The following is a 22772-nucleotide window of genomic DNA, read 5'->3' as shown; positions in this document are numbered from 1 at the left end:
GTGCTTTTCTCCAATACCTTGTGAGCGAAGTAACCGCTCAGTAGATTCAAGCAAATTCTGCAAAATTTCCGAGGGATGGCCGTTCTAATAATAGCGCTGGCAGTGGTTTCCTAATAGACACCCTCATTCTGAATGATGCATCCCTGCCCGGTTGCCTGCCGGAAGCTCAGCTTGCTGAGCTGGGCGATCCAATGCCGGCAATGGACTCCCTGACCCCACCGTGAATGGATGAGACTCTTTCTCCCCTATGAATGGAACATCCCAGTAGAGGCTGCCGCGGCTGCTTTGGCGTCTTGCAGTTTGAATCCGCACAGCTTCGCGTGAAAGGAATTCTCAGAACACCTAAGACAGGCACATTTCTAAATCCGAGCTCTTGACTGCTGGCGGCCTGTTCAGTAGCGGTGAGGGGTGGGGGGGTGTGCTACCGGTGTTTTTTTAGGCACCTGGTCAGACTGACTTGAACTGCGTTTACCTGACTGGGTTTTGAGCAGCTGCTTAGACATCCCTCCTGGTTCTGCATCCCCTAAGTCTCATCCTTTTCCAAAAGCGGGAGTGCCAGGTGTGGGAAAGCACCAGCCAGAGAGCAAACTTCTGACTTCATCCCGGGAAGCCACTCCCAGCCCTGGGGAATTGGACACAGAAATCTCTACCTTACACTTACTGGAACTTAGCTGTGTATGCCATCTTGAAAATATGGACCAACGTGTGGGGGTTAGGGTGGAGGAGGGAGAACACATTTCACTGTTTTGTTTCTGGTCTTTTCATTGCTACATGTTCATTCATTGCATTTGACCCCATTTCTCTGGAGTCTGACTTGGACAAGGCCAGAGAGCCAAACCCTTAGATCAGCAGAAACTGGATTTTGATTCTCAACGTGTCACTTAGCGTCGGCAACACAGAGTGTCAGGGGCTGAGTCCCTTCTGTTGACTGAGGGAACCATTCTGCTGCAAATGAAATCTGGATTTATTTAAGGCACAACAAGAATGAGGGTCATGCAGCAAGTAGATTGGAATCCATTTGGTGCTGAGAGGTTAAATAGCCACAGTTAATGTAATTGGAAGCAATATTTGGACTTGCTTTGAAATCGATACTATATTATCCTGCCAATGAATAGAATGTTGCCTCCTGATAACTTGGAATGAAGTTTTTCACTTGATGTGCAAAGTTGTGTGGGTGGAAGTAACCTCTTAGGAAAAAAAAAATAGATCAAAGTCTTCTTGTATTAAAGGGAGGCACTGTTAGTAGAAATGAAGATCAGAGAATCCCTCCACCCTCTTTTGTTCTGACCAAGTGTGATCTGCTGCTGCTGTTGCTGTATTCTCTTTGGCACTTGTCTTGAACTAATTTTATTAGTAAGACTTGTTATTTATGGCATCGGGCCTCTTAGTGATTTGTAGATGCTGTTGCCAAGTCCCCTGAGAGCCTGGCAGGTGGCTAGTGCCATTAGCATTATCTTGTCGTTGGGGAAACTGAGACCCCTTGAGGTTCGGTGAGTCACCGATTTCATAATCTCTGAGAAGAGCATCCCAGATGTGTAGAGTGCTCAGTTTTATTGGAACAGCAAAGTCACAGGCTGAGGTCAGAGAACAAGCCAAGAACAATGAGTCCTTGCTTGGGTTCTGGAACTTGGGAGAAGGCTCTGTAGATGAGTTGATATGCCAGTGTTTGTGCAGGAAGGGGCTGTAGAATCAACTTTGATGAGTTGAGAAAAAAGTGGGATGGGTTTGTGTTGGGAAAGGTAGCGAAGAGATGAAGGTACAAAAATCTTATGTGAGGGGATCTGCTGGGCACCTGTGTGCTTCAGTAAGTGTGGGATGGAGCGAGACCTCCTCCGCAGATCTCTGCTAACTTTACTGCATACATGTACCACTTGTGTTCACATCATTGCTCTGTGTGTGTGTGTGTGTATGTATGTAAGACACAGTTCTACTCACATGCCATATGCTTCTCTGTTACAAGGGTTGCGTTTAGCCTGACATACTGAATGAACAAGTGATTTCTATTCTAAAGCTTTGTTCTTTGATAAATACTTCTCTTTTAAAAAAGAAGGAACAGTGCAGCTTCTGGAGAATTTCTAGTTTAATATGTCAAAACAAGAAGTAGACATGCTCACGGTTAAAGAACTCTTGAAGTTATTTTAATCCACTCTCCCCACAGTGTCAGAATGGATAAGTCCGGATCCAGTGCTGACTTCCATTCACATCTTTTATTTTCTAGATGCCGCCTGACGTATCAATAAAATGTGTGGCAGAAGTTCTCTGTTTAGGTTTACTCATAGGGAAAATCCCAGCACCTCCATTAGAAATGATTTCTGAGACCTCACAGGAGTATAAGCCTTGGGATAAAGATCTTCCCTTGGTCATTTGATCTAAATTCCCCGAAACTCTAGTCTCCTTGAGCCAAGGTCCCTCAGGCCCACATCCCCTCTTTCCCTCCACAGGACACGGGGCGGTCCCTTTACTCCACCTTCCCGCTTCTGCTTCTTTGCTGTCCATTTCTTTCCGAAATGTGATGAAAGCAACAAAAGGCGATACTGGAGGTGAAGTGAGAAAAGGAGTGAGAGGGACCATTCCATCAGTTGCATGGGATACACAGATACTTGAACTTGTCCTACAGTGAGCAAAAGCAGGGCTGTAAAGCATCTGGACAAAGTGGCTACTATTATGGAGTGGTGGGATCTGAGTCTTTTACCTTGTGTTCATTCGAGCCCTAATTAGAGTCTGGTACTTCCATAGCATTTCCCTCCGTTGTTTTTCCCAAGATGTCTAATCTGAAAAGCTGGTACAGTAACTCTCGGAGCTCTGGGCTTCAGGGTCCCCACTGCACACACAGGACTGCTGGTTTCACTACCGTGTCCTGCAAGAAGTTTTCTGAATCAACCTAAATCCAGCTTATCCAAAATTCTCTCCACAGCAGTTTCCTCTGGTTCCCCAAATCCATCAGCTCCCACCTTTTCCTGTGTCCCAAGGGATCAGCGTGTCTTTCTCTTTTAAGAAATAATTTAGACATACCCTTACATTTATGGCAGTCGGTTCCACTCCTAGAAGCATCACCTTAAAAATAATCAGTCGTTATGCCTCTCTTCCTCCTACAGAAGGTGATCAGAGCCATTGCTCCTACTTAGTGAGTCGCATTAATCCTCATTTAAGGCCTAGTGAGTGTGTATGTGAGTGCATGTATGTGTATTCAGTTCTTAACTGTATCAGTGGAAGTTGGGTAATTACTGACAAGAATAAAGACCACGATTATTGGAAGGAATATGAAGAATAGAAGGAATCTGGTTCAGCTTAATGGCCTTATTACTACCAAATAAGAATCAAAGAAAATAACCAAATAAAAATCAAGGCTGGTGGCCTCAGGCAGAATACAGGCATAGCTAACTCTAATTCACACGTGGAACATCTAGATCTAGGTTGTTAAGCTAGATCTCTATTGTCTGTGGTGGTTTCTGGTTTTTTTGTTTTGTTTTGTTTTAAACTTGGAGCCCTGGCTATTCCATGATGTAGCACAAGAAGAAATTAGTTGTCCATGGTTGAGAGTATCTGTACATGCACACCCTTGCCCCTAAACTCTGACTATGTCCACCTGGGACTTCTGGTCTCCCTCTTACTAGCAATTACTTACCAGCCCATGGTTACTGCATACTTCCTGTTCACTTAACATTCACTGCATTGAACTCCCTGATCGTGAGGGGCACGTGGTAGATCCTACTGGAATAAGTCAGTCACTGAGTGACTTTATCATACCTTGCTCCCACATGGATATAATTAGGCATCTTTAGAACACCCTGTGGCCTAAACTAAAATGTACCCTGTGAGGTCAGCTTGTGGGTACCTTGCATTAGCCTATGTTGTGGTGTGGCCTTGCCAATCTTAGGGCCAGAAGTCTTGGTACAGACCAAAAACTCTAAACCTTTTAACAATAATTTTCTCTTCAAATCAGCCAAAAGCTAACCCGCCTGCCCTCTGCCCAAACTTAAGGCGATATAGCTCTACAGTTTCCACGAAGACTAGCCTGTTTTTCTCATGATTCAGTCTTCTTTGCAGGACTTTTCCCTTTCTTTGTCTTTGCTGTACGAAGAATGCATGAAAAAAAAAAAAGGCGTGTAATGGTGAATTAGATTGATAATGCATGACAGCGAATGGAAATGATGATCAGAGTGTTGTCAGGCTGTGCCCCATTCATAACCATAAAATGCACAATTACACTCTCACCACACGCCTGTGAACAAGTGTGTAGATGTAACAAACCCAAACTAGGAAACCGAATAGTGTGGAGCCATCTGGAGCGGTGCAGTGTACCTATACACCGAGCTGGGGAATGCAGTGCTGGCTTACCCATTCCTCTGCTCCCACTGGCTGCCCCCAATGGATATCAGATACTCATTTCTCTGTCTCAGAGAGAGAGCAGAAGAGAGGGGAGGGTGAGGACAAGAACCAGATTGGAGCTGAACACAATGGAGAGTAGTGTTCGCCGTTCTCAATCCCCTTTTATTGGGATCGTCGAGTGTTTTGTAACAGAGTAACTACAGAGTGACCAGTAGCACAGATGTAGCCTGTAGGTCTTGGCCAGAGGACAGAGGCCTCAAACCTAGCAGGGTAACGGGGGCTAATGTCACATCAAATGTTCCATGCCGGCTGTGAACTAGGCACAGATGGGATTTGGGGATTATCAGTCAAGTCAAAGATTTCAGATAGTTGGAGTTCTAGGAATGAGAAGGGGTATGCAGACCATGTTAACAGTTGAAGAGAACCTCAGAGATGCTCAGGGCCCTCGCCAAGGCCTCAGTTACAGCACCAAGACTGGAGTCCCCATCGCCTGGCAAGGACTTAGATGGGGCATGCAAGTATGGTCAACAAGAGAGTGAACCATAATATCATCTAGTGTGGCTTTGATTCCCGGTTTTGCCTCTTGCTAGCTCTGAGGCCTTGGACGAATGACTGAACCACTGAATCTCTCAGAGCCTCCATTTCTTCCTTGACAAGAAACATTGCATTCGGAGGAGCCAGTGAAACACTATCCTTGAAACACCTAGCACAAAAACATGAGAGACTTAGAATAAGTGATTTTTGTCTTTGCATCCCCACCCCCCCCACCCCCACAGCGTGACTTGGTTATGTCACCAGAAGGTTCAGCAAGGTACTTGAGAGCACACAGTGGGGGTGTGAGAAGGCCACTGGTCCTGGAAGTACGACTCGAGTAAGTGGTACCTCCTCCCTCCCCCAGTCGTGTCAGCCACCAGTGTGTTTTCTGTGTCTGTGGATTTGCCTGTCCTGAAACTTTTGTATCAGTAGAATCATACAGTAGGTGACCTTAGAGTGTGGCTTCTTGCACACAGCATCGTGTTTTCAAGGTGAAGCCATGTTGTAGTTTTTGGCAGTAAGTCTTTCCTTTTTATGGTTGAATAATATTCCATCATTGTGGGTACAGCGCCTTCTGTGTATCCATTCAGCTGCTGATGGACATTTGGGTTGATGCCACCTTTTGACTGTTGAATAGTGTTCCTAGGAATATTGGTGGACAAGTGTTTGTTTGAACAACTTTTCTCAGCTCTTCACATACAGACATAGGAGTGGAATTTCTTTTTTTTTTTTCTTATTTCTTTTTTTTAAAATTTTATCATGTTAGATGAGAGGGTTGTGTTTCGTGGGTACACTATTTGCTTTTGGGGTGATGAAGACATTTTAGAAATGAAGGTGATGGTTGTACACCTCTGTGAGTACTGAGTGCCACTGAATTGTACACTTTGTTTAAAACGGTGACTTTTATGTTACAAGACTTTTACCTCAATAAAACAAGTAATACTTAAATATCAAATAATATCAAATTTACATTCTTCACAATATAACAAATTGTCTTTCCTTGAAAAAAAAAAAAGTAAATGGTACCTCCTCACCTACAATCCTGAGACACGTTTTGTAAAGAGAAAGCAGCATAAGGGAACAGCTGTTAGCTCTGAGACTATGTGTCCTCTGGCCTCCCAGAAAGACTTCTGCAGGCAAAGGCATCACCTTAGTGATCCTCTCCTATTCAGATGGTAAAGACTTGTTGGCATCCTTCCACATCCGTGAGACTCCAGTGAGTCCTGGAACATTAATATGGGGAGGGTTGTTTGGGGTGGGAAGGGAGGAAAATAAGAGAGATGATTTTGCTTTTGCACTGAAAAGCAGAGGGAGAATTTGAATTCTTCCGTTTTCAAAAATGGTAAGAAAAATAATCCTAGAATCAAAACCAGAATTACAGAGGTTATGTCAATCAGTGGTAATGCCATCTTTTTCTTCACAACAGAGGCAAAAATCCAGTCACTATGTACCGTTCTTTGATTACTTCCCATTCATTGCCGTTATTAGGTGAATTTTCAACTTCTATTTACTTATGTTTCACTCAAGTAACTACTGCAGTTAGTAGCAAAAATAAGCCTAGAACCTGAGTGTCCTAAATGTTTGTGGGAGTTTTTTTTATCATTGCACCCACTGCCTGACAACCCCGAAAATATTGAGTTTTTCCGTAGCAGGAGCAGTTAACATACCAATTTGCATAATATTCATCAGAAATTATTTAAGCACTTAATAACCTTCTTGGTGTTAGATAAAATAAATCAGAATGATATGTGGTCCATCTTCTGGAGGCAGATTAAACAGGAAAAGAATAAGAGCACGAAGTAAGTATAAAAACAGGGAAAGTATTTCTAGAACATGATAACCATGTGCAGGACCAGGATGTATTTTAGGTGAACCCTCAGGGACAACTTATAAGAATAGTTCTCCTGGACAGGGTGGAGTGAGTGTTTTTCTGGAGAAAATATAATCTTGGATTTGTTTGTGGTTCCTGCTTTCTTTCTTGTGGAAAATATGGTTTCTTTGTCCCTGCACAATGTGGTTTGTCCTCCCCCCACGCCCCCGCTGTTTCTGAGGTTGTAACTTACTTAGTACATAGAGAATTTACACTGTTAAGATACAGAGATCTAGAACTTCCAGCTTGGAAAGATATCCAGATACTCAAAGAATAATATCCAAAAACAAAAAAAAACCAAAAACAAAAACACCACAGGTTTGTTGTTTGTTTTGGTTTGTGTGTGTGTCTTTTTCTTGTTGCTCTACAGCTAGATTCTTCTTTTCCTCTTGCCAACAGAACTGACCACACTTTTAGGGAACTGACAAAACCCATCAGAAAAAAATCTCATAATCTCTTGTTTTTGGTTTTACACTGGAAATGGAAAGAAGTCAGTATGTGAGGACACGTGCTTATCTGCATGGGGGACAGGTGGGAGCAAGGACGCTCGGGTTCCTGCAGTTCCCCGAGTGAGCGGAAGGAGAGTGAGCATGAGGACAGAGCCCAGCCCAGGCTCCTGCGCTTCTCTCCAGCCCCTCGCCCAGGGAGGGCGGCTTGCCTGCCAGACGGGCTTTGAAATGGCCAGTTCTCCATTTGGCTATTTATCAGTTTTCTCCCAGCGTGACCCCTCAGAGGAACACCCTGGGACAGTAGTCCCGAGTTAGCAAAGGCGGAGGCGAGTGTCACCTCTGACTGCTTGGACCGATGGTGGTTTGACGACCGCTATTCCTCCTCCTCCTCCTGGGCTCAACCACCATTGTCCTGTGATCAGTGAGTCACTCGCCCGCCTTGCTCTTCCTCCCGGCTGCATGACTAGTGTTAAGCTCTTCAAGGCTTTACAATAAATTTCTCTAACACCTTGCTCCTGTGTTTCCTTCCCAAACTCCTTCGGGGGCCGGGGGGAGGTGCCCACTCATAGTTGAGCACCTCCCCGTTCTTTCCTGGGTGATTACAAGATCATTGCAGCTTCCCACCTTCCCGTCTGGCACATGCACACGCACATCCCCTCCCCAGCCTCTTTGCCCCCCTCCTGCCCTCATTTCCTATAACCCACAGGACTTCACATGGACTAGAGGGACCCACCACAACCTGGCAGCTCATTTCTTTTCTTAGACCAACTTTCATACATCGTGTCAGTCTGTCTCGGCTACTGTGAAATTGCAAGGGCTGGGGGGCTTGTAAATGACAGATGATTACTTCTCAAAGTTCTGGAGACAGGGGAGTGTCTGGTGAGGACCTGCATCCTGGTTCATAGGTGGCTGTCTTCACGCCTGTCCTCACAAGGCAGAAACGAGGAGGGAGCACTCTGAGCTCTCTTTTGTAAGGGCATGAATCCCATCACAAGAGCTCCCACCATGACCTCATCACCTCCCGGAGGCCCCCCCTCAAGAAACCATCACTTGCAGGTTAAGACTTAACACATGACTCTCTTTGGGGGGGGGGCGGTATTGCTGAGGGCAGCAGCACTAGTGTGTAGTCTCTCGTACATAGACACACACCCCCTTGCCTTTCCCCAAGCACACTTGGCCTTTTCTAGACGTCAGCCTCTTGCAAACACTCAGCCTGGGGACTGGGCAGCCCCCCGATCCATCCTGTGCTGGGGACATCCCTGCTCATTGTTGAATTCAGGCCTCCGATGATGATACCTTCTCAGGTTCCTCCAAGCAGAGTAGCTCTCCTTCCCTTACTCTCCCAAAGTGACCTCATGGCGCCTGGCTCTGGGTTTGATCTCCTGAATTGGAATGACCTGTTTATGTAGGATTTCCACCTTTCTAAGAAAGGACCGTGTCTTACTAATCTTTGATTCTGCAGCACCTAATCTTATGTCTGGCATCTGGTGGGTTCTCAACAATATAACTGAGTATTTATTTGTCACATCTTGTGGTTTCCTATTTCCTTGCTTGTTTGCAGATAGCTAGAATGAGTTTTTCCCTGCATAAGCCTGGTGTCCTTCTCCATCTGTCCGCTCTTCTCTCTCTGCTTTTCAGCCAGGATTTCTGTCTCTGGGTGTGTCTGTGTCAGAGGGCCAGAGAGTAAGGATGGTACAACACAGCTGTCATCTTTTATGTGAGGCTGGTCTTGCAAACTGCGGCAGGGGGGCAGGAAGTACCTTCATTCAGCCAATCCATCGTTGGGTCAGTCATTCAACACACACTTAATGGTAGGCCTCTTATGTCCCAGGAATGTATCTGTGAACACAACTGATAAAAAGTCTTGGCCCTCAGGGAGCTTGCAGGCCAAGAGGAAGAGGCAGACAGCAAACACAGTAAATTTCATGGTGCATTAGACGGTGGCAAATGCTCTGAGAAAAAATAAAGCAGAGATCAGAACGTCTGGCAAGGTTTCCATCTTGAATACAGGATCAGAAGGGACACTATGCAAAGGTGATATTTGAGCAGAGCTTTGAAGAGTGTGAAGACACGAGCCATGGGAGTGTGTAGGGGAGACATTCCAGGCAGATGAAGGAGCTCCTCAAGGGCCCTGGGAGGGAAGAGTGACGGGGAGGGAGGAGTAAGGAACCGAGTGTGGAAGAGCAGAATGAGAGGCCGTGTAGAGGTGGGAGTCCTGTGGGCCCCGAAGCAACCACTGGGAGAGGAGGGATCAGTTGGAGAGTACGGATCTGGGAAGCACCGTGGCCTCCTTAGGCTGCACAGGGATGGTTTGGGTGCTGTGTGGGGACAAGACCGTGAGGCCAGGAAGTGCCCTGGGTGGGGTTTGGAAGGTGGGGAGGGGGTGGCCATTGCAAGAATCGGGCCAGTGATAAAGTGATGATGAAGTGTTCAGGATCTGGATGTTTTAGAGAGAACCACTGAGGTTTTCTGGTGTGGTAGGTGTGGGATGTGAGATGGAGAGAGAAGTCCCCCAGCTGGGAGCCACAGAACAGAATATGGTGATGGGGAGTGGCCATTACCTGAGAGGGGAAAGCTGTGGGTAGAGGTGGTTTAGGGGAGAAGACAAGTCAGCAACTCTGTTTGGCACATGCTGAGCCTGAGATCCTGACACAGAGCCAAATGCAGATGTTGAGCGGGCGGGTTTAGACAGAACCACACACAAGCCGGGGAAAGGAGGAATTCAGGGTGGAGATGCAAAGTGGGACTTAGCCAGCAAGAGGGGATGCAGAACGGTGTGAGGCCTCAGCCCTGAACATGACAACATCTGGGGGGATACCGTAAGCACCCAACTTCAAAGAGAAAAGGATATAAGATATAATGAAATGGGTCTCCTGGGTGGCTCAGTGGGTTAAGCATCTGCCTTCTGCGCAGGTCATGATCTCAGGGTCCTGGGATCGAGCCCTACATGGGGTTCCCTGCTCAGTGGGGGAGTCTGCTTCTCTCTCTGCCCCATCCCCACTTGTGTGCCCACACATGCATGTTCTCTCTCTCTCAGATGAATAAAATCTTAAAAAAAATAAATGAAGTACTTCCTTGAAATGTGAAAAACTCTGTTGAGATGTCCCACTGCAGATGGAGCACTCTATATCCTCCTGAGGGTCTGTATCTTTTTGGATACATGAAAAGAATATCTCAACCTTTATACTTGAATCAGATTTGTTGATGGGTCATCGGCCTACAATAACCTGCATATATTTGAAGGATCTTATTTGATCGGTTTTGACCCGTGTCCATACTGTGAAGCCATCACCACCATCAGGAACTGTCACTCCGTCCTTTCAATCAGTGATACTTCCTGAGACTCTGGAGTGTTTAAAGCTGCCAGGTGGTAGGAAGGATCTAGACTGTAGCCACTACTCATGCCCCCTCTATTTCTGATGCAGCATCCTGGCTTCCCCTACACAGTTCTCTCTCCTAAGGGCTCTGCTGGAAGTACGCTTAAGTTTGGTGTCCACGGAGTTTGGAATGCCATGCGTAAACCATTTCACACCGGCGCTCCTGGTGAAATCGGGAAAGAGGAAAGATTAGGAACCCTGCCATCCTATAATCAGTGCTGATACAGGCAAAAACCTGTCCCTCGTTCCTCCTTCCACGGAGGCAGCCCAAACAGCAGGCTCAGCTTCATCTTTATTTCTGTGTGTCGTCAACACAATAATTACCTCCTGCCAAAAGCTCTGAGAAATTGTTCTGTGTCCGATTAGAATTTTTGATTTGACTCGCAGATACAACAGAACGTCTTTACTTCTGTAACTGCTCACTGATGATATGCACCCCGGATATTTTTAGATCTGCCCTTTGCCAAACGGTCATTGTGTTTGAAGACACTGCTTTATTTCCTGTGACAGCTTTTCCACTGAGAGGCTTGTGAACTGTGCGTGGAGAGGGGAGGACCCTCTTTGGTTTTGGTATCCTCTCCCTTCCTCTGCCCAGCACTCTCCTCCATTTCCCTTCCTTACCCAGCCTCGTGCCCACCCCCATTTTTAAGTGGTATTCGGGAAGAAATGGAACAGCTCTAGAAACCCATCCTGTGCGTGGTGCTGTGGCAGCAGCATCAGGAACCCCATGAGCAGGTCCCTAGGATAGTCTGGGGTGGTTCATGGCGCAGCCACCCAGTATAGAAACCTCCGACGAGATGAACAGAGGAAGGGAACCACCATGTGCAGCTCGTGCAAGCATGGTGAGTCCCTGCCAGGACTCTCCAGCAGAATCTTTTCCAGAGAATTCTAGTTCTGTAAATCTCTGGACAGCAGCCTCCAGCCTGGATGGGCTGCCCCCCATATAGATGTCAGAGGTAGCTGGAGAAACTGCCCTTAATGCAAGCACTTCCGTTTCCTAAGCTCTCCCTACACCCCTTCATAGGGCATTTGGCCAGGGAGGATGAGGCCTTGGGGCTGTCTCCTGGGCTGGGAGCGCCCCGTGGGACTGTGGCTTTCCAGGCAGAGTCATCCATGGTCTTCAGATGCGCTTTGCTGGGAATTTGGTCTGATTTAAGCATGAATCTCAAAAGGGTCAGCTGTCGGGCTGGAATGCTTCCTTCCAAACCTGGAGGACTTGGCATCTGAGCTCGGAGCCCCTGGACTCAGGTCTGAGAGGCACAAGTGGGACTTCGTTTCCCATGTAGGTTCCGTGAAAGTAGGTGAGTCATGTATTATATTAGGCGACCTCTGCATGTGCTTCAAGAGTCTTCTAAGAATAGACTCACACTAGATTGCAGATGGTCTTGGATACTCTTTTCTGCCCCCTACCACATCCCCAGGGATAGACTATATGGCAGGATACCCTAGCTACCAGTGATGGAAGATTGACAGCAATGCTGTTCATTTGTCACGTGGTCCTCTAGCTACAAAGAATGCATGGTGTTCCATACCCTGTGTGGGGATATGTTCCTACAGAATAGGTAAATTAAAAACATATCTCACTGAATGCAAATTAAGTTGTATAGTACCTAGATTTTGGAATTGTCCTTGAAATGGTATATAAGAATATATGTTACTTGAATATATATTTATGAATTCATGTAAAAATACATATTGTGAGTGCCTGTTATTGCAGTCAAGTCATTGTTTCTTTTTTTTTACTTTTTATTTTTTTAAGTCATTCTGTTTCATTCATGCGTATATAATATCATTTTAACGTTAACCAAATACTTTCAGTGAAAATGGGAAAACCTATTTCTTCATAAGACCCATAGTTGTAACAGTGTGATCTCATCCCACTAATCACAATATGAGCAAAAATTGAAAAAATTTTCATTAGAAATGACCGACTGAATTAGACATTGGAGCTAAAGAGGCATATTCATGTTACCAAGAAAATGTCATTGAGGTTCTTGGATTTCAAATACATGAATACCAAACCAGTAACAGATGCATAAAACCAACCATTCCACAGCATTATGTTTTAAGTAGAGGACATTTGCTTGCATATTTATATGAAGGAATTTAGTAGGAAAAAAGGTAGAATAATGTGTTGGTGCCTACCTGTCTACAGTGCGCTTTGCTGGGAATTTGGTCTGATTTAAAACTCTTCTGAAGCAGGAAATGGATGTTGGGAACATTTGGTTATCAAATGTAATATTGTAACAGGAGCATTACAAGTAAACACATATGTTATTAAAATGAAAATTTTTGGGGGGGAATTCTTGTCTGTGGCCATGCACATATATCCATAACATACCTTAGAGTGTATCTGTCCACTGGATTTCAATAACCCTTTAATACACTGTCCCTGGCCAAAGGTCTTCCGGCTCCTTCCTGATCACATGCAGTGACAAGGGGGCAACCCATTAACGTTTTGAAAAATGATGCTTGTTGGAAAGTTCTCCCCGCTGTTGAATTCACATGTGTCTTCTGGAACTTCTGCTCTTTGATTCCATTTCTGCCCACCAAAGCAAAGTTCTCCCTCTTCGCTAAATTATTAAATGTAATCATCAGATTAGCATAAAATCATTAAGTTGGCCAGTCCCCACATCCAGGCATCCTCTGTTGGATTTATGCCTATACTCCTTGGAATCAGTAATCACTCCCCTTCTTCTTCACTCACATATCTTGACATGGACAATAGATTATATAGACTTATCCTACCTCTAGAGCCTTTGCTGTTTCGGCTGGTATGCGGTTTTCCTCTCAGTCCTGAGAAGACCTGGTTTCCAGATCTTTACCCAATCTGCTTACTCTTCTTTGCCTTGCTCCACTTTCTTTCATTTCCTGTGTAAAATATGGTGCCCAGAACGAACACAGATTTCCAGAAATGCTTTAACTGTGGTGGAGTGTGGGAGGCTGCTTAATTCCATTATTCAGGAAGTTATGCTTCCAGCATGTGAACTAAGAATAGGGCCCCAAACTATAAATAATCTGATCCCAGCTGTTAAATTTTGAAGCTACCATCTGAACCTCCCTGTGAACTATACATTTGGTCAGCACACGTTCTTCATTTGTTATAAGTCACAGGGGGTCACGCAGATACTAAGAAAGACAGCTTATATTTAATATTTCCGTACAGTTTTCCAAGTGCGTGTGGATCTTCTTAGATACTGAGCTTCAATACTTGCACTTAAAACCCTCTTTCCAAACTCCCCTTATGTCTGTATCATTTAGGATGAAATTGATTTGAAAATGATGTTCTGGGATGCCTGGGTGGCTCAGTTGGTTAAGCCAGGTCATGCTCCCAGGGTCCTGGGATGGAGTGGCATCAGGTTCTGTGCCCAGCAGGAAGTTTGCTTCTCCCTCTCCTTCTGCCCCTCCCTCCACTCATGCTCTCTCTGTCTCTTTTCAAATAAATAAAATTTTAAGAAGAAGAGGAGCAAGATGATGTTCCATGGCTCCTTACTATTTCAACAGTGGATGTACCACCCTCAAGCTATTGAATATATGGCCTTCTTATCATCATAATTAGGGTTCTCTAGCTGGTTTTCTCACTGCTCCTGGTCCACCCACCACTCTCTGCTCACACTTCTTCTGCATAATCCACGTTTCCAGAACATGCCCAGCTCCCACCCGTCCGAGACCTTTTTACATCAGGCTGCCTCTGCCAGATGTCCTGTTGTTCATAGACCACTTCCAGTCCCCCAGGTGTGAGTTATGGTCTCTCCTACTCTCTGCCCAGAACATCTCACACCCTCCCTGTTGTCACACAGATTACCCTGTAATGGCCTGTTAACTTCGGTATCTCCTCTGTGGAGTACAGAGGCTCATTAAATATAGGAACAAAATCATGTTCATCATTATATAACTAATAAGATGCCCTGCACATAATACTATAATATAAACCCTTGCCGAATGAACCCACACTCTGGCGGACATTATGGTATATCACCCTCTAACCTCTCCCCCCCTTATTTCATTAGGATGGGTTAGTCACAAGATTACTTACTCTCTGGAGTACTGGAGACAGAGATACATCTCTTCTTTAGAAGAGAAATTACCCAGCCAGAGGAACTTTTTAGCCATTTGCAGTGTAATTTAATTCCTGTAGGGTATTAGTAACCTGAGAATTAATTTGTAATTATATACTAATGAAATAATTTTATCTTTAATAGCATTAACTCCTCATCGTAGTTGTTATCACCCTCCCCCCAAAATTTGCAGTTGCTTTTTTCTTTTTGCTCAGGGTGTTTGTAAAGTAAAATTCCTTCTTTTTTTTTTTTTTAAGATTTTATTTATTTGACAGACAGAGATCACAAGTAAGCAGAGAGGCAGGCAGAGAGGCAGGAAGGGAAACAGGCTCCCCACTGACCAGAGAGCCTGATGTGGGGCTCCATCCCAGGACCCTGGGATCATGACCTGAGCAGAGGCTTAACCCACTGAGCCACCCAGGTGCCCCAAATTACTTTTTTTTTAATGGAAATATTTTTAAGGTGGACCAGTGTCTATATTTTCCCCTTTGGGCTCACTCATTGCTTTCATGCTTAGAAAACCCTAATAATTACCTATTTTTTTTTTCAAGATTTTTTTTATTTATTTGACAGACAGAGATCACAAGCAGGCAGAGAGGCAGGCACAGAGAGAGAAGGAAGCAGGCTCCCTGCTGAGCAGAGAGCCCGATGCAGGGCTCGATTCCAGAGCCCTGGGATCATGACCTGAGCCAAAGGCAGAGGCTTTAACCCACTGAGCCACCCAGGCGCCCCTTACCTATTTTTTTTAAAGATTTTATTTATTCATTTGACAGAGAGAGAGAGAGCACGCACATGCAAGTGCATGATTACAAGCAAGGGAAGGAGCAGAGGGAGAGGGAGAAGCAAACTCCCTGCTGAGCAGGGAGCCTGATGTGGGACTTGATCCCATGACCCCAAGATCATGACCCGAGCCAAAGGCAGATGCTTAACTGACTGAGCCACCCAGGGACCCCAGTAATTACCTATTTTTAATACTCACTTTATGAACCCTGGGAGGAATTTATTTGGGGGAAGGAGGTACAGTTAGTTTATTTTGTCATAGCTAGCCCACCATTTCCCTTCTTGCTTCAGAAGATTGACACCAACCCAGAACTGAGTAGTTTAGTGGTTCCTCTTTCAACAAAAATTGATTGGCCCCAGATAATGAAAACATTCCTTTCCTTTCTTGTCTTGCTTGATCCTGTCTTTAAAGGTTCTTTAATTGTTCTTAAACTTCCCTTATTTCACATGATAGCTTTGGTTTTCCAGTTCCGTCCCTGTCAGTCTGTGACGCACTGAAAACATTTATCATATTGGTACAGAATACGTATAACGTACTGTGCACCGTGAACAAATTGCATGTATTCTACCAAAAGCTTGTCTCCTTTGGGAGTTCTCTGTGCAAATAACTCTGTGTGCTTTGGATATCTCACTCTTCACTCTCTCATTCAATTTTATTTTTGTTAGGTTATGAAATTTTTACCTGTAAAGTCTCCGTCTCATAAAAACAATATTCCTTAAGGTCCATAGAGTCAACCTTTTTATTTCTTTTCCTAGACTTTTAAAAAACCGTTTCCCCTGTGTCTGGGGTCCTTGTAGAACTACACCGTCCTCCTACTATAAAAATTCCAAGTACAGTCATCAAACCAAAGAAAGAGTAAATATTTACCTTTTCCTTTGGAAGAAGCATCTTCCTTCCACCCCATGGCTCTGCCATTAAGATACTAAGTCTAAAACTCCACACGGCCAAGAACATATGTCATTTTCTTGCATCTGTCCTTACTTCCAGCACAGTGAGATGTTAGCTGGGTATGTAAGTTCTTGTTGTTTCTTTGCCTGTTATGTTTTATTGGGGTTTATACCTCACTCAGCCAACTTTAAAGCCTGTCTGCATGGACACCTGTGCTGTGAACAGCGTGTGAGTAAGAGTAACACCCTGAACCTGCCCAGAGAAACAGGTGCAAGAACTTTGATCTCTTCCACTGACCTTGCAGACTATGGTCTGGCAGAGCCGGCTGCCCACGTGTCACATGCTGACTTTCCTCAGCCTCCCTTCTGCAGCCTACTCTATGTTCCTCATATCAGCTCTCTGTTGGTGATGGCCAGCTTGCCCAGCATGACTCTGGGAGCTGCTGTGGCTGGGGAGAAGGACTGGCTGGCCTGGGCCTCTATCAGGGTGAGATGCCCCTTTCTCTGGAGGGCCAGGCCCCCACAGAGCTCTGCTCCAGAAGGTCCTGGCACTTGCTCAGGGCAGGTGACTGCCACCCAGATGAAGCCTATCCACACCGGTCCCCCCACCGCCCTGCCACAGAGCCAAAAGTCTTGTGTGAGTGGACAGAAAGCCTCAGCCTCACCTGGGGCCATCCTGGAATTGGGGCACCAGGGGAGAGGTATACCATCTGCTGCCTTTCTGACACTCCTGCTCAGAGAAATCTTGAATTCCTGGACTGGAAACTTCTAAAGGTAATATTGATTGAGAGCCTGCTGTGCTCCAAGCAAAGAGCCTACCCTTTCCCTGTATTAAGCTAGTTCCTCTTCACAGGGCGGTGCTGTGATTGTCCCCGTGCCGTGGACCAGGGAATAAGGCCTGATTGGGTATGCTCTCCTCCTCCCTCTGAGAGGCTGAAGTCTCTCCATGTCTTCAGAGACTCAGCTGCAGATGCAGAGAGTGTGGGTGGTGGAAGGCCACAGGTGTGTGTGGGGGGACAGGGATGGTCATATGAGGAGATAAAGGAGAGCCTGTCTGCAGAAGGTGCCCTAGCAGAACCCAAGTGGGGCCATCCAGTTACTGCTCTCTAGGCATCTAGCTAGTTGGAAGGAGGTGCAGAAAGCTCCATAGCTTTCATAGGACAATGATGGCCTGTCCCACGGTGGCCCTGGGTGGCACCGACTCCACCTTGTCTTTCTACATCTGCAACAGATCTGTCCCACCTCCACATCAACAACTTGTCCTCAAATGGTAAGGCCTTGTTGGAAGGTGGGAAGAATACCCTTCCTCCCTTCCTCCTCTGCAGCTTAGCGCTGACCCCGAGTTCCTCTGTCCTGGAATCACAAAACTCATCACTGGGGCTCCCTGGCTGTCTTTACCACTCACCTGTCTGGGTCCATTCCTCATCCTCTAGATGTTAGGCCCAGAAACTGTTAGTGTTTCCTGACCCTCTGCCCTGTAGTACCATCTGGAAAGTCTAAGACGGATTGTCCTCCAGGACCTGTGGCTTGATCATGCATGGCAGTAGTCTTCTGGGAGGCAGCCTCCACCCCAGAGCGGTGGCCCTGTGCAGCCCCCAAGCCCTGAGTGCACCCTGAGTGCACCACAACGTCTCTCCCTGCATTATCAGAGGAAGCGCCGGTTTCTTGTACAGAAGGCAGAAGTGGGATCTCAGCAACCATGGCCCTAAAATTTGTTTTCCAAAGATCCTCTGGTAAAACACCAGCCCTGCTTGTGACCTCATCAGATGCAAACTTGGGGAAGGTTGAGCTTTGGGGAATGCAAGGCTTTTTCACCTTTTGTAATCCATCAAATCGCCTCGTAATTTTGTTTCTAATGGAGCCACTCACTTAATCACCTGCCTCTGGTTTTGATAAGTCACAAGTGTATTCAGCAGCCAAGAGCATCAAGGACATGCCCGTGTGTCCTTCCTTTAAATCCAGGGGACTAGTGGTAGAGACAGAGATGAAACAATCTGCAAAGGACATAGGGCGAAATAGGGACAAGGTCATTCTCTCTGAATTGGACCTCTGGTGTGTAGCACCACGTGTCTCCTTCCCCAGTTGTGTTATTTTAATATGATGTCACTTCAAGACAAAAATGGTAGGCTTGACTATGGGAATAATTATAACAAAAGTGGGCAAAATATCTTTAACCTTTAAAGGGGAGGCAGAGCCTCCTCATGCCTGTTAAAATGTTATAATATTACATTTTAATAGTTTATTCTTACTATTAATATTTATTAATGTTAATAATTAATAATATTTATTAATATTTAATAGTTTATTCTTACTATTTACATTTAATAGTTTATTCTGTCTGGCATCTCCATGGTACAAGTTAGATGTGAGCAGCAGCAAAGGGATGGGTATTTTCAGTAAATTTTAATTTTCCCGAAGACCTTTCTGTGTATTTACTGTGAGTTGCATTTCTTGAGAACACTGTGCGCATATCATATTCATTCATCTCCTGGATGTGATAGCTTTATGTCATGAGCCTGCGACTTTCTGGTACCTTCGCTGGGTTGTTGGGCCTTCGTTAGTGTGAGAGGAAACCAGAGTGGAGAGAGGAATGTCCGTCACATGTTGAGGTGACCCTGAGAGCAGACGCTCTAACAGTGAGTTGCACTGGGAAGTTGTCGTCATGTTTCTGGAATTTCCTTCTGAGCCGCAGAAGGGCCCAGGTCAAAGGGCGGATTGTGAGGTGCTGCCGTAGCACATCCGCCCATCCAGCTGCCTTGGGCTGCCCTGCGGTTTCATGGACCAGTCCAGGAGGGGAGGCTTGTCTCTGTGTTGTCTGGACCTTGGCTTGGAGGCTTTTGAAATCCGAATTTTCTATTTGATGGTAGAATTTTAAAAGATAGGATTTCAGGCTTGGGAAGGGGGAGTATTAATAACTTTTCTAAATAAAACATGCTTTGGAAATTTTAATCCTTCCCTTTATACAATCCTAGTGAGGCTTTAATATTTCTTACTTTGTTGTCTCAGAAAGTTACTGTCTCCAAAATGGATATGAGTCACAGCACAGTGCCTGACTATGCACAGAGACGCACCAAGTGGGTGTGTTCAAAGCTGGGTTCAAAGCTCTGTTTGCGGTTTGTGAACATAGCCTCCCCTCCCAGTGTCCACCCTGCCCTCATCCTATTCCCCGGTGCCTCAGGGATAACCGTCTCCGTATAAATGTGCCTTAGGAAATATTCTGTAAGTTTTTATTTTTGAAAGCCACGTGCATTGCTAAGCTTGGAATCAGTGCCCCTATAGTCATTCGTACAACTGCACTAGATTTCAACGAAAATGTCATCCATAGTGGAACTAGGTGTGTGTACCATAGTGTGTAACTTACTTGGCAAAGGGCAAGTAACAGGAGAGGGGTGTATCCAAGTAGTGGCTCAGAGAGTGATAGAGAGAGAAAGAGAAGAAGAGCAGGAGGAAGAGAGGGAGAGAGCAGGAGAGGTGCTCTGTAGAGAAAAGGATGATAATACAAAGCATAATTAAAAATGGGATTTGCTTAGTTTTTAATTTGAAGCGAAAATGTTCCTAATAAAACATGTTTGCACGTGCTGAACTTGGTAGCCTGCCCTTCTCCATATAAAGCATCTGAAAATCCCCATGGTTGGGGAAGGGGGGTATTTGTCATTGCTAGTTAGTTATTATTTGTTTTTTACTAATGACTTGGAGGGGGGACTCCCCTGCCACATGTGGACAGTGGTTCCTTCTACCAACAGGAAGACTTCAGGATAGTGGAGAAGGATGCTCTCAGACATAGATATTTATAAATGTCTCCCCTTTTCAGGTTCTGTGCTCCCTGAGCAACTTCTGATCGCAGTTGACTTCCCATTAATTTCACCCGCGGAGAGAGACTGTGTCAGACCTTTCGTCTCCAGTATTTTGACCCTGTGTGACGGTTGTAATTCTTAGTTGTAAACTAATTAATCTGATTTGATACATTAAAAACATAGGCAATCTAAAACAAGTTTATTGGGAACAAAGCTTCTCAGGATCCATTTCCTATAGGTGACCTCAAACACTGTCATTCATTTTTCTAGATAAAGTTTCTTTTTTACATTTTTTTAACTGGAAAAAAAAAAGCTTTTAGTAGTATTGAGATGGGATGGGAGGGAACTATGCCTACTTCCTTAGCACATCAACTATTTTATTTTTGCCTCCCAATTCCAGTCCAAGTGCACGATAATTTTATTGGCTGCCTCAGTAGGACACGTAGCAATTCATAATCTGGTATGCTCCCTTAAGCTAGTAGCAGAAATGGATTTCTCTGCTTATCAATAGTCTTCCTGATTCAGTGTGCCTCTTAACAGCAAAATTGGGTCAATGGGATGGACACCTCACTTCCAGAATAACACTTTGCCGTATATTCCTTGAAAATCACAGAACCTTTAGCAGGCCTCTGCTTGGTATGGAATTGTATTGTAGCGAAATGATTTATCCTGGAGCGGTCGCCAGCTGACATCTACCAGAAGCCTTTTTCTCCAAAAGGCTTTCCTCTGGGGATGGGGGGGTGCCAACACTGCAATTGTGCCTCAGCAGCTGAAGATGAAAACAAGCAAAGCCGTATTATTTTACAATTGTTAGCATTCAAAAGAAAATCTCAATATGCCTGAAAAGCCAGACAAAGCTACAGATGTCCACTCTTGCCCAGTCCACACCCAGAATGGTAAACCTTTTCTGAACTGATGAGAACAGGATACTCTAGTCTTCTTTCAGTATGGAAGGACAGACTGCCCTTCCCCCTGCCCCCGCTTGGAGGGGAAAAAAAAAAACCACAGCAGTGCCGTCCAACAAAAGGCGTACGTTCAAAAACATGATGATTCAAAGTTGAGTCTCTGTTTGGACGCCCTGCTCTGGGCTGCCCCCCCCCTTTTTTTTTTCAGGGACATTTTGCCTTCCCAAAGGGAAGCAGCTTAGAAATTCCCTGTTCAAATAGGGAACATGCTTAAGAATAAATTCCCCGGGACTGAAAATGGAGGCTTTTTGGAAGAGAAGAGTAAACTTGGAAAACTTTGAGTAGATGTTAACATCTTGATGTATAGCTAATTCCTTCAACTGCTGAGCAGATAAGGTGAGATTATTTAATGGAATGAGGATTTTATTTTTCAGATGAAAATTAGAGCCTCACAGTAAATCTGAGGTATGGGGTATGAACTCAAAGTCATGTCCTGTGTTGTATGCTTTGAAATATTTTGGGAAAATGATGTACTACCTCTTTATCATTGCAATTAAAACTTCATTTGATCCAGTAATATCTTGGCAGTACCAATTTCCCTTTGTTTTTGTCAAATTTATTAGAATGTGGTTAAGGAAGTCAAGAACGTGTTTATATCCTTAACCTTTTACAATAAAGGAAGCCCAAAACTTGGTGTTCTAAAGACGCTGAGGACCAGCAGCATTTAAAAAAAAAAAAAAAATTCTCCTCTTTCCTCACCCTTCAGAAACTTTTCTGAAACCTGTAATATATGTCTTTAAAGGAATTTCAAAGTAATGCTGGATGGTTATAGCACTTTTCTTCCTTGAACTTCCACTGTGGTAACCTTGGGTGCCTTCATTAAGAACTGACTGCTGGAAATGTGTACCTTTTAAACTTTGGACCCGTTTCACCAGTTTCCCTCAGCCCCCTGGCCCTCCAGCTCTGGTGACTACCAGTCTGGGCTCTGTATCTGTGAATTTGTGTGTTTTGTTTATTTGCTTGTTTAGATTCCACCTATGAGAGCATTTGTCTTTCTCTGACTTAACGTCACTTAGCATAATGCCCTCAGGGTCCATCCTTGTGGTCATGAATGGCAAGATTTCCTCCTTTCTTATAGCTGAGTAATACTCCACTGTATATATACACCACATGTATTTTTTTAAGATTTTATTTATTTATTTGACAGAGAGCGAGATCACAAGTAGGCAGAGAGGCAGGCAGAGCGGGGGGGGGGGTGGGGATTGGAAGCACGCTCCTTGCTAAGCAGAGAGCCCGATGTGCAGCTCCATCCCAGGACCCTGAGATCATGACCTGAGCCTCCCAGGCGTCCCACACACCACATATTCTTTCTCCGTTTATTCACCCGTGGACACTTAAGGTTGCTTCTGTGTCTTTTCTATCGTACAGAATGCTGTCTTGAAAATGGGGGTGCATTTATCTTTTTGAATGAATGCTCTCCTCTTCTTTGGGTAAATACCCAGAGTTGGAATTGCTGGATCACATGCTGGTGGCTCCAGTTTTAATTGTTTGAGGACCCTCCGTACTGATTTCCACCATGGCCGCCCTAATGGACATTCCCACCAGCAGTGTGCGAGGCTTCCCTCTTCTCCACACCTTGCTCAACACTTGTTATTTCTTGTCTTTTTGGTAATAGCCATTCTAACACATGTGAGTTTGATAGCTCATTGTATTTTTGATTTGCATTTCCCTGATGATGCATGATGTCGAGCATCTTCTCATGTGTCTGTTGGCCATTTCTCTGTCTTC

General features: G+C 45.0%; 1 protein-coding gene across 7 annotated transcripts in view; it reads left to right on the top strand.

Annotated features, from left to right (window-relative positions):
- The window catches only part of FRMD4A (FERM domain containing 4A), a 606410-nt gene that overhangs the window by 394224 nt on the left and 189414 nt on the right, over nt 1-22772 (top strand). The gene's annotated exons all lie outside the window — the stretch shown is intronic.

The sequence above is a fragment of the Neovison vison genome, chromosome 12 (assembly GCF_020171115.1).
Source record: "Neovison vison isolate M4711 chromosome 12, ASM_NN_V1, whole genome shotgun sequence".
Taxonomy (NCBI): domain Eukaryota; kingdom Metazoa; phylum Chordata; class Mammalia; order Carnivora; family Mustelidae; genus Neogale; species Neogale vison.
Note: the sequence above shows the minus strand (reverse complement) of the source record. Positions and strands in the feature narration are given on the sequence as shown.